Genomic DNA, 13,640 nt, shown 5'->3' with positions numbered 1-13,640 from the left:
GGCAAACCTGCGGTGGTAATGCCTGGTGTCATCTTTCCAGGTTTTGATTTGAATCTCATGGCATTTTTAGAACTTACTTAGTATGGAATATGGTTCCTTGTAGCCCAAAGCATCCCCATCACAGTGCCAGAGACAACTGGACTGCCTGAAGAGGTATGGGAAGATGGGGGAAGAGCTGTACTGAGGTGGGTAAAGAAAAAGAAAACTTTGTTAGAATCTTCCAGGGGATATGTTGACAGTGATTGTCAAGATCTGGATCTTGGGACAGACACTGCAGCCTGTGAGGAAGCAGGCAAAACCCTTGCCCCAGGATGTGGATTATATCACAGGAGAGAAATCCAGCAAGTGATCAGGGATCCTTGGTAAATAGGGACTAAGTGTTCTGCACATTTTCAGATACTGCTGTCAGGAGTTGGTGAATTCAAGGCCTGCACTTCCAAGTGCTGCCAGGAAAATAAACCACAGCCCTTGTAACTATACAGCTCCCATCCACCCCTCACAGGAGATTTTATTTCTACTCTTCTGTGCCTTTGTTTTCTTTCTTTTGTTTTCTTTGCATTTTTAGTGTTCCAAATGCAACTTTTGCAACACTCTCTAAGAACCTGTGAATCAGCAGAGTGGCCTGGAGGAGGGATAGAGCCTGTTCATGCAGAAGGAGGTGTGGAGTGCTGGGCTAGTTACTGTGGACCAGGAAGCACAGGCCTCATGGTAAGTCATAGTTCGAGGGTGGGGAGGAGGCCTTGTAAGACCCTTGGTCTGATAACCCCTCTCTCTTTTAAAATATCCACATCTAGTGACTTTAAAGCAGGAACAGATGTGGAGAAAGTGATTCACAGAATTCCCCATTTTTTCTAGAACCGGGGATGAATTTGGCATTGGAGCCAGAACTACTCCATTGTATTGCTCTCTTCCTTTCCTGTCACTGAGAATAAGATGAATAATCAATAGAGGGCTTGGAGAAGGGGACTCACAGGATCTACTACATGCTGGTGGACATCATTCATGGTGCTCTGCTGAGCAGAGGAGGCTGGAGTTGTTACAGTCCTGAAGGGCAAAAGGTAAGAGGCTGGGAGAGTTGGAGCTAAGATCCAGTGGGGACAGTGGAGGAAAGCTTGGGCTGGGCTTGTTATGTTCCAGAGATGGGACCAATGGTCCAGATGGACTGCTGTAAGTTAAATGACAAAGGTAACTCCCAGGTTAGGTCCGGAGAACTGGAACCATGATCTTGCCATTGACTGAGATGTTCCAGGAGTAGCAGGTTTAGAGGGAGGTTGTCTCCATCTGTGCAGGCTGCTAGAACCAAATACCATAGATCAAGTAGTTTGTACATGACATAAAGTCATTCCTCACCATCCTGGAAGCTGGACAGTCTGAGATTAAGATGCCAGAAGTTTCCATGTCTTGTGCTTTGTGGCTCATGATGAGGCCATCTGCATGCATCCGTGCAGGTGAATGAGCTCCTGGGCCTCTTTGATAAGGATGCTAATTTCACTCATACTACATATCCACGTGACCTAATCCCCTCTTAGAGGCCCCTCTTGATACTTTAGGGGTCAGGATTCAGCCTTTTTTTGTGGGGGCAGCCAGCATTAAGGCTACATTGAAGACATAAATATTTTCATTTGGGCAGGTTGCATTTTGATTTATCTGGGCATTTGAGGGATGAGTCAGAGTTCAGGAGACTTTCAGGCCAGAGATCAATGTGGGGGCACCTGGGAGGTGTTAAAATCCTCTAGCTTTAGAGGATCTCCCAAGAGAGAATGCTAATCTTCTCAAATGTGGGAGTCCCTATGTCACCCCAGGCAAACCATGCCTCCCCATGAGCCTTTTTTTTTACTGTAAAGATATGAATTGAAGCAGTTTTTCTCCAACTTCCTGTCCTGCATTGAGATACTGCAGTGGAATGTCATCAAAACAGGTTGGTCCAGAATGATCAAATGGGTGCTGTCCACACATCAATGCTTATCTCCTCTAGGTGAAGATCTGGGTTACCTGGGTTATCCATGGGACTGAAACTGCGAGTGCTTCTGGAGTGAGATCTCGGATGTCTCCCAGTTATTCAAGCTGCTTAGCAGGAGTCATTATCTCCAGCAAGTCAGAATCACTCAAAAAACCAGTCTATGGAGACCAGTCCCCTCTGCAGGCATATCCCCCAAACCTGTTTGCAATCTGTTCTCCCACCAGCCGTTAAGCCAAGCACTACAGAAACAACCAGAGCCTTCCTGTCCAACATTCTCTTTAGCCACACTGAAAGGCACTGACATTCCTATTGCAATAATTGAAGGATGCAGACATTACAAGATGACCTTGCTCTGTGGTATCACAGGCTGATGCATTAGAAGTAGGGCCCTGGAGAATGGGGAGGTCGGTCTTTGCAGGTCAGGTGGGCTGTTCCCAGTAACAGAGAATAACATGGCCACTAGAACAGAGTATAGAGGTTTGTGCGATGGATTACAAACTCCCAGCAGCCACACATTAAGGTCAGGAGGGTGCCAAACAGGTTGTGCTGAGACCAATAGGAGCACCTGCACATGCAGTCATCCATGCGTCAGTAGGTGGGGTGGCTAGGAGCAAGAACTCTGGGAATGTTGCTGCAATGTGAGGCCAGAGATATGACCCTGGGGTCCCAGCAAATCAGGTCCAGCTACTCATCCCAGAACCAAACTGGAATGTAATGAAGAAAACAAGGAAGGAGCTTTCCTCACCATGGCCATGTCAGGAAAGCAAAGTGAGCTGCAGGGTCTCGGTCCTGTCCATGGATGCTCTCATGAGCTTTCAGGTTAAATAGAGGAGGGATTGAAACAGAGTGAGATGGCTGAACAAGGATGCAGACCTGAGCAAACTGATGTGGTCATTATCATCTTCATGGTGCTCCTAGGAGGGGCTTCTTGTCTATTGGACTATAGGTCCAGAAGGGGGGCAATTTGGTTCCAACTGGACACAAGCACCTTCTTGGTGGTGCCAGCATTGTCACCAGGTGATCTCTGCTGCAATGTTCTACTGTTAGTGAAAGCTGCATGGCAATGCCTGGAGACTTCCAGGCCACTCCAGGGATGTGGAACAGGATGATGTGAAAGCTGACACTGAATGTCCCTGAAAATCTTGGAAATTCCTTATTTATTTTCATTTCATCATCTTGTCCCTCTTCAAGACTAGATAAATCAGGCCTAATAAACTTTGTGCTACAAGGTTTTAGAAGAGCACTCCTTAAAGGAGAACACACCTTTATGCAGAGGTGAGCAGGAGTATGAAGACAAATAAAAAATGGAAGGCAGAGCTGGGGTTGTGGCTCAAGCGGTAGTGCACTCACCTGGCTTGCGCAAGGCACTGAGTTCGAACCTCAGCACCATAAAAAAATAAAATAAAGATATTGTGTACAACAAAAACTAAAAAATAAATATTAAAAAATTATTTCTCTATCTCTCTCTTTCTGTGTGTGTGTCTTTCTCTCTTTAAAAAAAAAGTAAGGCAGAGATGCCAGGCTTCCTCCTACTTTGTGCCAATATAATTAGCAGCTTCTAATTCTATGATGGGGACCTGCATACTCTCTTGGCTGGAATCCTGCTTCTCTGGATTTCTATCTGGGTCATCTTGGTTGAGTGAGTTCTCTGTGTTAGGAAGTTTGATATAAAAATGTATGCAAAACTTGCCATTCCATCAGATTATGTTGAGGACCCAAAAAGCATTATGCCTTGGAGCAACACTCTGAGCACTGTGAATGTACTTAAGACTTGTTCTTCCCCAGGACTGAATGATTCTGTAGCCAAATTCCAGATTCTCCCTACTCTGAAAGATTGCCAGAAGCACATCTGTATTCAGAAGTGTCTCAATACCTCAGAGGAAGACCTCAGCTTCTGGTTCTTGCCCCTCCATGAGCTCTCTCATCAGATGACATCAGAGTGATTGACTGTGGTGTGGGCAACTCATAACCTTTAGATGAAGATGGGAAGCCAAGACACAAGCATGTCATTGATACACACAGGCACCAAGTGACATTTAGAATCATTATGGGGACGTTGTCAAAGGGCAGTACACAACAAATGGTTGGATGCTTGGTGGGACAGATAGGATAGGGATATGGACAGAGAATAAGCAGATCATTACTGTACTCAGAAGGCCCCAGAGAATCAGCTACATGTGTCAGATCTTATAATTGTGTGCAGAAGCCCACAGGTATGTGGGGCTCACTCTGTCAGAAAAGCAGTCAAATGAATAGGACAGTAAAGGAATCCTAGGAGTTTAGGGAAAGGCACGACGTTTCAGAAGAACTCGCTCCACAAGACTTGCTGGTGATTCTGGAATCAAGATAAAGATGACAGGAGTCTTGTATGTTCAGAATAGTGTGCTTGACCCTGGTGTCTTGTCACATGGAGGCCGAGGCAGAAGTTCAAAGCCAGCTTCACACATGCAGATTTTGAAGATAAAGCGGGGGTCAGGTGGAGTGCTGCTGTCTGATGGAGAAGCAGATCTAAAGAGGCAAACTTGTAGCTGTGGACGAAGTGGCCCAGAGCCACTTGGACATAGAAGGGGTCTTAAGTATAGTTGGAAGGAAACTAGGGATCCCACTAGGTTGGCTAGTGCTGCAGTCTGGCTGGGCACAATTCAGGATCCACTTGTCAAAAGAAACTAACTTTATTTTTAGAACCACACACGCCAAACAAAACAGCTCCTCAGGAAAAACCCTCAGAGCCCAACTGCCACCACTGGCTTCCCACAAGCCACTCCCCCAACCACCAGCCTCTCCACCTTCCACAATCCTCCTGCTCTTGATGCCGATTGGCTGGGTCACGTGGGCGAATCCAAAAAAAGTCCCCCAGTGAGCAGCTCCGTGGCCTGAAAGGGCAGGGAAACAGCCCAATGAGCATCACCGCAGAGGAGCCAATCAGCTAGATGTTGCTGGGGCCACTGTGAGCCAATCATCAGCTGGCAGTCTGAAAGTTTGCTGGGGCCCCATCGGCTGTGGCTCTCAACAGGCTAGGGCATTGCTACTTGTGTTGGTGGAACCCTTACTTTTCTGTATTTTATTAAAATTGTGCAATAGGATACACATCCAGAAAGAGCACATGCCTTAATGATCATAAACAGGCAGTTGAAGTGAACACTCAGGTGCCACATTAGGTTGCAGGGGCTCCCAGAAGACTTCTGTTCCGCTGCCTGACTACAGCCTCTAGTCATCACTTTCTGACTCAGGCAGTGCCTTCCTGGATTCCTCTGATTCCACACTGCCCAATGTTGCTCACTAATGTCACAACTGAGTTTTACCTGATTCAGACTTCACGTACACTTTCCATGTCTGATTTTGCTAGATGTGGCTTTATATACATATAAAGAACCTCAAGAGCTTTATATATATATATATATATATATATATATATATATATATATATATATATATATATATATATATATATAATCTTTTTTTCCATAATTAAAATTGCCAGAAACTGTATACCTTATTATTAAACTAGGGATTTTTTTTGGATTTAAGTTGATGAAACCTAACAGAACCAAATATCTCCTATTAATTGTAACTGTTGATTTTAAGATATATCATATTTAGAACTTTAAATGTGAAAAACTTTGTCTTGCTAAGATGGACATATTTCTTTTGAGTAGCTTGCCTTTTTTCATATAGTTCTCTTAGGAGATAAAAAAGCTTTGCTCTAAAACACACATAATTGAGCTTTGTAATATGAGATTAGAAGAAACTAAATTTACATTGGTAATATGAAAACTCCTGGGGGAATTTTGTTGTTTCATTAGTTAAATAATAGCACGTTGCATTTAATAAAACTTAAGATATATTTTTTACTTCTCATTATGCTGACCCCTTTTGTCATGATGCATTTGAGGGAAAACAATGCAAAATAAGTTTATTTTTATCAAATCCATTCATATTAAAATAAAACTACTATGAAAGAATTCAAGATATACATTCCAAAGTCAAAGTACCTTATGAATTGCTACCTTTAGTTAATGCATTTAACAGTTAGTTGAAAAGCACAGTATAGGAGACAGGAATGTGGCCCATGCCTGTAATCCCAGCAGCTAGGGAGGCTGAGACAGGAGGATCCTGATTTCAAAGTCACCCTTAGCAGCAATGAGGCACTAAGCAACTCAGTGAAACCTTGTCTCTGAATAAAACAAAAATAGGGTTGGGATGTGGCTCAGCAGTTGAGTACCCCTGATTTCAATCCCCAGTACAAAAAAAATCATTTTTTGCTAACTTGTATTTTTAAGCATTAATAATTCAGTTTAAGAAAAGGAGATTTGATTTGTTTTTAGGATGTCTCTGAATGCAGCATGTGTGTATACATGTGAAGTAGCAAGAAGTCTTCCTTAAATTTCTTTTTTCCAGATTAAAAGTAACTTCAGCAAAAATTCAGTGAAAATCATATCTAAAGTGTGTGAATTATAGGAGTCTTATTTATAACCTTTTTGAAGAGAAAAATATTTAAATATTTGACCAAAATCACACTTCTAATACAACTTTTTTTTTGATTTGCAATCCTGTGATTTTCTGAATATCTGTAAATCTTAAATACATATATATATATGTTGTTATTGTAGTTTGTTTTGTTTTAGTTGTAATTGGACAAAATACCTTTATTTAATTTTTATGTGGTGCTAAGGATCGAATCCAGCACCATGCATGGGCTGGGTGAGCCCTCTACCACAGAGGCACAACCCCAGTCCCTTACTTATATAATATTAATGGAATAATTCATGTGAGCAAAGACACTTGGCAGAACAAGAGAAAAAGAAGAAACTATGTTTACATGCTTAGTGTTGCACACATAAAGATGGATGATCATGATTTGCCTCATTGGCACTTCCAGGCTCAGAAAGTCAGAATTATCACCTCATTGTATAACCACTCCATTACCAAGAATTCTTAACGTTTTTTTTCATGAAATCTAATTTTACTTATTCTTTCTAATCCAGCCTGAACCCTCATTATTTGATGTCTGAAGTTATTGTTAGGATTTCCTGACTGGTTCTCCTGTCTCTGACTTTGCTCTGTGACTACACACTCATTCTCACCATCCCTCCAGCAGGGGTGCTTCTTCTTTTTTTAATATTTGTTTTTTAGTTGTAGTTGGACAAAATACCTTTATTTATTTTTATGTGGTGCTGAGGATCAAACCCAGGTCCTCGTATGTGATAGGGGAGCATTCTACCACTGAGCAACAACCCCAGCCCTAGGGGTGCACTTTCTTGCTTACACCACATACTCTCCATGAGTATTTCTTCTCACAGCCCCATGTACATGGCCTCAGCACCTCTCTGTGCATTTTACACTTTTAAAAAATATATTTTAAATATCTTTACTTCATTTATTTATTTGTGGTGCTAACACACTAGGAAAGTGCCCTACTGATGAGCCACAATCCCAGTCCTGCCTTTTACACTTTTTACTACCATTTTGATTATTATGAACATTTAATTTGGTCTTAACTGTTGAAAGGAAAGCCTTCAATGCCATTATACATTATCCCACTGTGCAGAAAACATCCATATTGTACCATCATTTAAATGTCAAAATCTTTTGGGAACCAAAAGCAAATATTCAAGGGTTCATAAAACTGAGTGTGTGGCCTCCTTTTTCCTGTCCTGCAGCATTGTGTGGGAAGAGGGGAATAATGCAGGCGACATACTACCATTACCTTTGGGAGCTTTTTACCCAATACATATGAGAGCCTGGATTAGAGAAAAGTTTTGAATGCAGAGTGAAAGTGAACAGTGGAACAATAATCATAGTCTTTTTGTCTCTCTAACCATATGTACTAAGAAATTATTTTAAAATTAAATAAGTCTGTTTTATAGTAGAGTGTCTTAGGGGTCATTAATTTGAACTTTCCTCCTATTTTGAAACCCCTTCTGTAGTACCCTATTAAATATCAACTGACTTTTCCTTCTCCATCTGCATTCATGGTCATACACTTGGTTATTCATAATATTAATTATTATTCCCATCCTATGATGTTAGTATAAAAGGGTTCTCAAGATTTTATGTTTCATGCTTGTTGCTTCTTGTCTTCATCTTCATCATCTCATTATTATTACATTTGTTGTTCAGAAAACCTGTTTCCCTTACCAAGAGCTCAACATTCTGTGTTAAAAGTGAGAGGCCAGAACAGCAGATCCTGTTAACATCTGTATCACTGGCTGTTAATTTTCTACATATTTTTTCCTTTCCCAAAATCAAAATAATCAACTAAAGTAAGGATAAAAAACAATATTTATGTAGCCAATATGCTCAGTCCCTATGTAGAACTTTGCAGTACCTGGGAGGCGACTCTTATCAATTTTTATTACATTGTTATTTACCTATCATTAATTGATCAAAGTTGTTGGTAGTCAGAACATTTGTTGAGTTTAGTGAAATCTTCCAGTATTAATGCTTGATTTATTTAAGCCACTTTAAGTGTCATTTTAAAATGGCACCTTGTGAGGACTGAGTCATCCTGTGTAGAGTTTTCATATTTGGTTTTTGCTTCTCCAATGAAAATACTAAATTTCTAAATAATCTCATTCTACCATTATGGTTTTAAAATTTGTAGGGTAATTCTTTATAAACAGAGAGCAAAAAAAGATAGATTTTCAATTTTCAACTGCTACATGGTAATCTACTCAACAAATATTTACTGATGCTTCCTTATTCCTTGCCCTCAGAGAAGAGTACCTGTTGAGTAGTGAGTAAAAATTAATGTTTGGTTAGCATTTACTAGAGATGTTGGCATTAACATTATAAAGAAATGTTACAGAGCCCTTGAGAATCTGTTGCTGTTATAAACCCGAAAGCCCACTCCTTGGTGTCCAGAAATCATAAATGGTCCTATGTAGAACTCTGAGGAAAGAAGTCCTGTGCTATCAATGTTGTGCTTACAGTTAGTGGTACAGTTTACCAAATTAATGAGGGACCAGAATGTGTCTACACTGCCTTAACCAAGAAGAAAGGAAGCTCTTGAGGAAGGAAACTTGCTTGTTTTCTTTCTTTTCATCTTGCCACTATAGTGCAAAGACCCTGAGAGGTCTTTGCTGTGTAAGGAGGGTTGATGTCCTCCCCTCATACATGTTGTGTAGCAACCAGAATGTTATTGTGCATACAGAAGCATCTAGCTATCTAGCCAGGAAGCTGCTTCAGTCTTCCTATTGGTGCATCCTCTTCACATAGCAGATGTCTGTGCATGGGACTCATCCACATCACATATTTTTTTCTAATTCTACTCAGCATTAAACAGTGTTGCCATCCAAGGTGAGGGCAGGATCATTCTTCTGTAGAAAATGTGGAAAAGTAAAGTTCTCAAACATTTTTGCTTACTTATTTTTGTGGCTGTGATTCACTGTGTTTCTTATCTTTATTTATTTTATTATCCAGTGGAAGAAGACACAGAATAAAGTTCACAATCAGGGAAAGAATCTATACCCACAGCCAGTGATCAGCCTTTGCACTCTCTGGAGAGACAAATGAATGGGAATCAAGAGAAAGGTGACCAGACTGATAGTAAAAAGAACAAAACTGAAAAAGAGAAGAAACAAAGATAAAATGAAAGCCAAGAAGGGAATATTAAAGGGTTTGGGAGACATGTTCAGGTAAATCTTTACCACCGGTAACCAGAGCACCCTTAAATATGCAGTCATGCACTTAACAACAATGATACCTCTGAGAAAAGCTTCTTAGGTAATTTCATTATTGAGCATACTTCTTGAAACTTACATGTTATATCCTTCTGCATGCTGGGCTGTGTGGTACATGCTATTATATATGTGGTCTGTGGTTTACCAGAATGTAAGGTGGCACATGACTCTATATTATGGTGACATTTAAATAAAAAACACAAGAAGCACAGATTTGAAAACAGTATCTTTGAAGACGACAAAAATTCTTTTATCATTTCCAGTCTTAGCTACTGTGCCTTTACTTTTTTCAGGATTTTCTTTAGTTATTTCAGCAGCGTTCAACATGGTATCTTGCCAATGATGTGTATAACCCTGGGGAGGTAGGAGGGAGTCCTCTTTGTCTTCAGTTTGTGCAACAGGAAGAGGCCCAGGGAAACAAAGGGCTATTAAAGTAGTTTTTGTTCTTTTTTGTGTTGCAAGAGTGGTTCATTATGTACATTTAACCCAGCGTTCAAGTCGTAGTAGCATTTAAAGGTCTATAAATAACAAGTCTAATAAAAAATATGTTTCACATAGAACTTCAATTAAGCTGTGTTGATTAATTTAATACTTATTACTTTAGTCTGCAAAGATTGATTAAACATAATCTCTACCGATTTCTTCACAGTTCTTTTTGTGTCCCTAAATTGTACTCTAGGATTACTTAGCATATCATTTTTTTACAAATCATTGCTGTACAATAAAAGTGACAAGTTGTTCAGAAGTTTCACTGAAACTCCCCATAAATGTTCATCTAAGGTTATTTATAATATTAAGGTATTTAATGTTAAATATAAAAATTTCCTGATTGTTCCACAAATTAAAGCCCTAAACATATGAAGATGATGTTTTAAAATTGAAATCATATAGCACAGTCTCTTGACTTTTCAAAAGTAGTTACCCTATGTTATAAATCCCTTCCTTTTGACTTGTGTTTAATTGCAGAATGTGAATAAGAGTTTTATTTTCATGGACTTAGGATCCTCAGGTTGACCTCCATACCTCAGGGTGTTACAGGTATGTCAGATCTGGAACCTTGAGGAATCAGGACTCAGCTGGAAGGTTACAGGATACAGCAGATGTGTTCTGTAAATGTGTTGAAGTCAAGTACATGGGAGAAGGAAATTATAGATTCACATTAACACAAAATCTGTCTTGTTCACAGTATTATCTTCAGTTTAAATAGGATTCATTTCTCCAATGGTTCAGAGCAGTCAGATCTTTATCATTTTTTCATTAGACTTTTTCTAATTCAAATACTGCTCCTTCTAAAATTCATCTTCAGTCAAATAATCATTCTTCATTATATTTCATGTCCAAAAATATTCATGGAAAAAATAGCTCTTACTGCCCTTTGTTTAAGCTCCTTTTATTAGCCAGGGGGATTTTCTTTCCATATATACAATCTGACACCTCAGAAACTGGCACCCACACAATGCACAAGACACGGGCTGCTGACCATTAATTAAAATTTAAGAAATTTGTGCTAGTGCCATCTTTAAATTAGAGAAAAATACATGGAATGAAACCTCCTACAAGAATGTAGCATAGTCACATTTCTAGGGCTCTCCTGAAAGCATATTGAAAACTAATGGCTTATTAGTTTTCATTTATCAACCAATATTTATCTGATAGATAAAAGGATTCTGGACTTTGTATTATGTAATTGATAAACAAATTTCTAGTCTTTTGAGGGTACCTTAATTATAAATTAGCTTTGCCTTCAATTTTCAACTTAAATGGTTGACTTACAATTTTTGGCCAGAGGAGTAGACTTCGGGCAAAATGAGTATTGTTTTAAAGGCACCATGAACTCTTCGTGACACTCTTTTTCTTAATGGCTTGCTGAACATTACATGAAGTTTTCTCCAGATCTAAATCCATAGACTTTACCTATAAACCGTAAGGAAAGCCAGCCATGTAGTAGAAAAAAATTTGACCTTTTATAACTTCAAAAACCTGCTTTCTGTTGAAAATCAAATTATATATTCTGGGGCATGACCTAAAGTCTCTTTGATTTTATTTTTTCTTTCTTTTTTTAAATAAGGCCAATATTCTTCCAGTGTTAAGAGTGGCTGGTAAGAAAATCATAGATACTTAAACTTCTCTGGATACCTGGTATCATTAGTTTGCTAAAATCAGCCCACATTTATTTCTTTATGACAGTAGTTTTTGTAAATTTTGCAAATCATTGTTAAATCCAACCATTATTAAAAATTAAGTAGATCATATAAGTATCAGGAATAATTAATACTCAAAATTCATTCTTTCCTAATTACTTTTACCATACTATGATCCCAGCTTCTGAGATAATGTATACCTGCCTAAATTTTGGAATTAATATATGTTAATTAATATACACATTTGGAATTAATATACACATTTCCACAAAATTGACTGCTAGAATTTATAATGAGATGGCATAAAATCTGTAGATAAATTTGGGGAGAACTAAAATCTTCATAATATTCAATCCTCTAACCTGAAAGCAGTGGATTCTGCCATAAGACTGGGTCCGTCTCCAGCAGAAGCAGCACAACACCTGGCAGGATGGAGGTGAGGACAGTGGAAGCCAGGAGAAAGGGTGCTAGAAAGGGAGGATTCATAGTTTCACAGGCACCTGGGGAGGGGACATCCAACAGGAAAATGAAGGAGGGGCCAGTTGTCACAGGGCTGCTTGGGTATGGGGTCACAATGAATGCAGCTGTACTCACATGAATCTGAGAAGAGGCACTGAAGGAAAGCCTAGAAAGTTCTCTGATTCTTGTGGCAGCTGAGGGCTGCTGGAGATGACGAGGACAGGAGGGCTGATCTCCATGGACTGGCATTCTGGGATGTGTGAGAGGACTTGTTTCTCATGGTGAAGGAAGTGAAGGAATGCTGATTTTTGGTGTTGTTCTTGGTGTCACATTGCTTTGGGGAAATGCTGCTCTGGGCTGCTGCTGAGGTACATGTTTCAGCATCAACCCCTGGCATGGGAGGCTTATCCCATTATGTAAGTTGCTTAGCAGCCAGGTTAAACTCAACGTAGGAAATCAGAAATCTTCCTGTTTTGTCTGCCAACATTCCTTTAGCACAGCTTACATCCTCTCTTTGGATCACAGTCAGAAAATCAGTCCTTAACAAATGGAAGGCAATCATTATCTTCTGCTTTTTTGTCTTTCACTTCAAAGTCATAAAATGCTCTGCACTGAGGTAGGGGTTGAGGTAATGGTTTAATAATCTGCACTAAGTTGGTTGGGAAAAAGTCATGGATCCTATTGACTTACTCTGTGGAGCCAGTTTTTGTTAAGATGTTGTCAAAAAATGATGATGTCACATTTTCTGAGTTTAAAGTCTCCAGGCTTCTTTCCTTCATAGTTATGTAATGCTTTAGGACATGGTAACAGTTATACCCCTCTCTGTGGCCTCCAGACTTGCACCTGAGGCTGCCATCCACACTGGGAGCTCTCTAGATTTTTTGCAGTACAATTAGACATAGTGCTGCTCTGAAACCTTAATGAATTTGTGCAGTTGGTCTCACTCCCCACACCAGCTAGGTTTCCAAGGCCTCTCTGCCTGATGCCATCCAGAAGCCTGACCAGCAGAATGTTCATCTTGGGAGCCAACAAGAATCCTCAAGTATGGACTACTGAGAGATCCTATGATCCCAGCAAACAACTTTGCAAAACCTGTGCTGGAAAGATAAGACTTTTGCAGAAGAACACATGCATTCTAGACACACAGGACACTCCAAAAGATTCAAGAAGGCAGGTTCATTCATCTTAATGTACTTTACTGGGAAAAGGCTTCAGAAATGTTCATAGTTGTGTGCAGCTCTTTAAATGATTCCTGTAGCATCCATTTCAGACTTTGCTCTTGCACCTTGGCTCTTCCTCCTGGTTCTTGATCCCCCAGTGGTGGCCATGGCCAATGCGAATTCCACCCAGCCTTTCCTGCTGGTTTCTAATTCTCTGAAGGAGGCACAGTGGCCCCTG

At 39.9% G+C, this 13,640-nt stretch overlaps 1 pseudogene; it reads right to left on the bottom strand.

Annotated features, from left to right (window-relative positions):
- The window catches only part of LOC143411806 (E3 ubiquitin-protein ligase SH3RF1-like), a 67,080-nt pseudogene that overhangs the window by 15,435 nt on the left and 38,005 nt on the right, over positions 1 to 13,640 (bottom strand).

This window comes from Callospermophilus lateralis, chromosome 12 (genome assembly GCF_048772815.1).
Source record: "Callospermophilus lateralis isolate mCalLat2 chromosome 12, mCalLat2.hap1, whole genome shotgun sequence".
Classification (NCBI taxonomy): domain Eukaryota; kingdom Metazoa; phylum Chordata; class Mammalia; order Rodentia; family Sciuridae; genus Callospermophilus; species Callospermophilus lateralis.
Note: the sequence above shows the minus strand (reverse complement) of the source record. Positions and strands in the feature narration are given on the sequence as shown.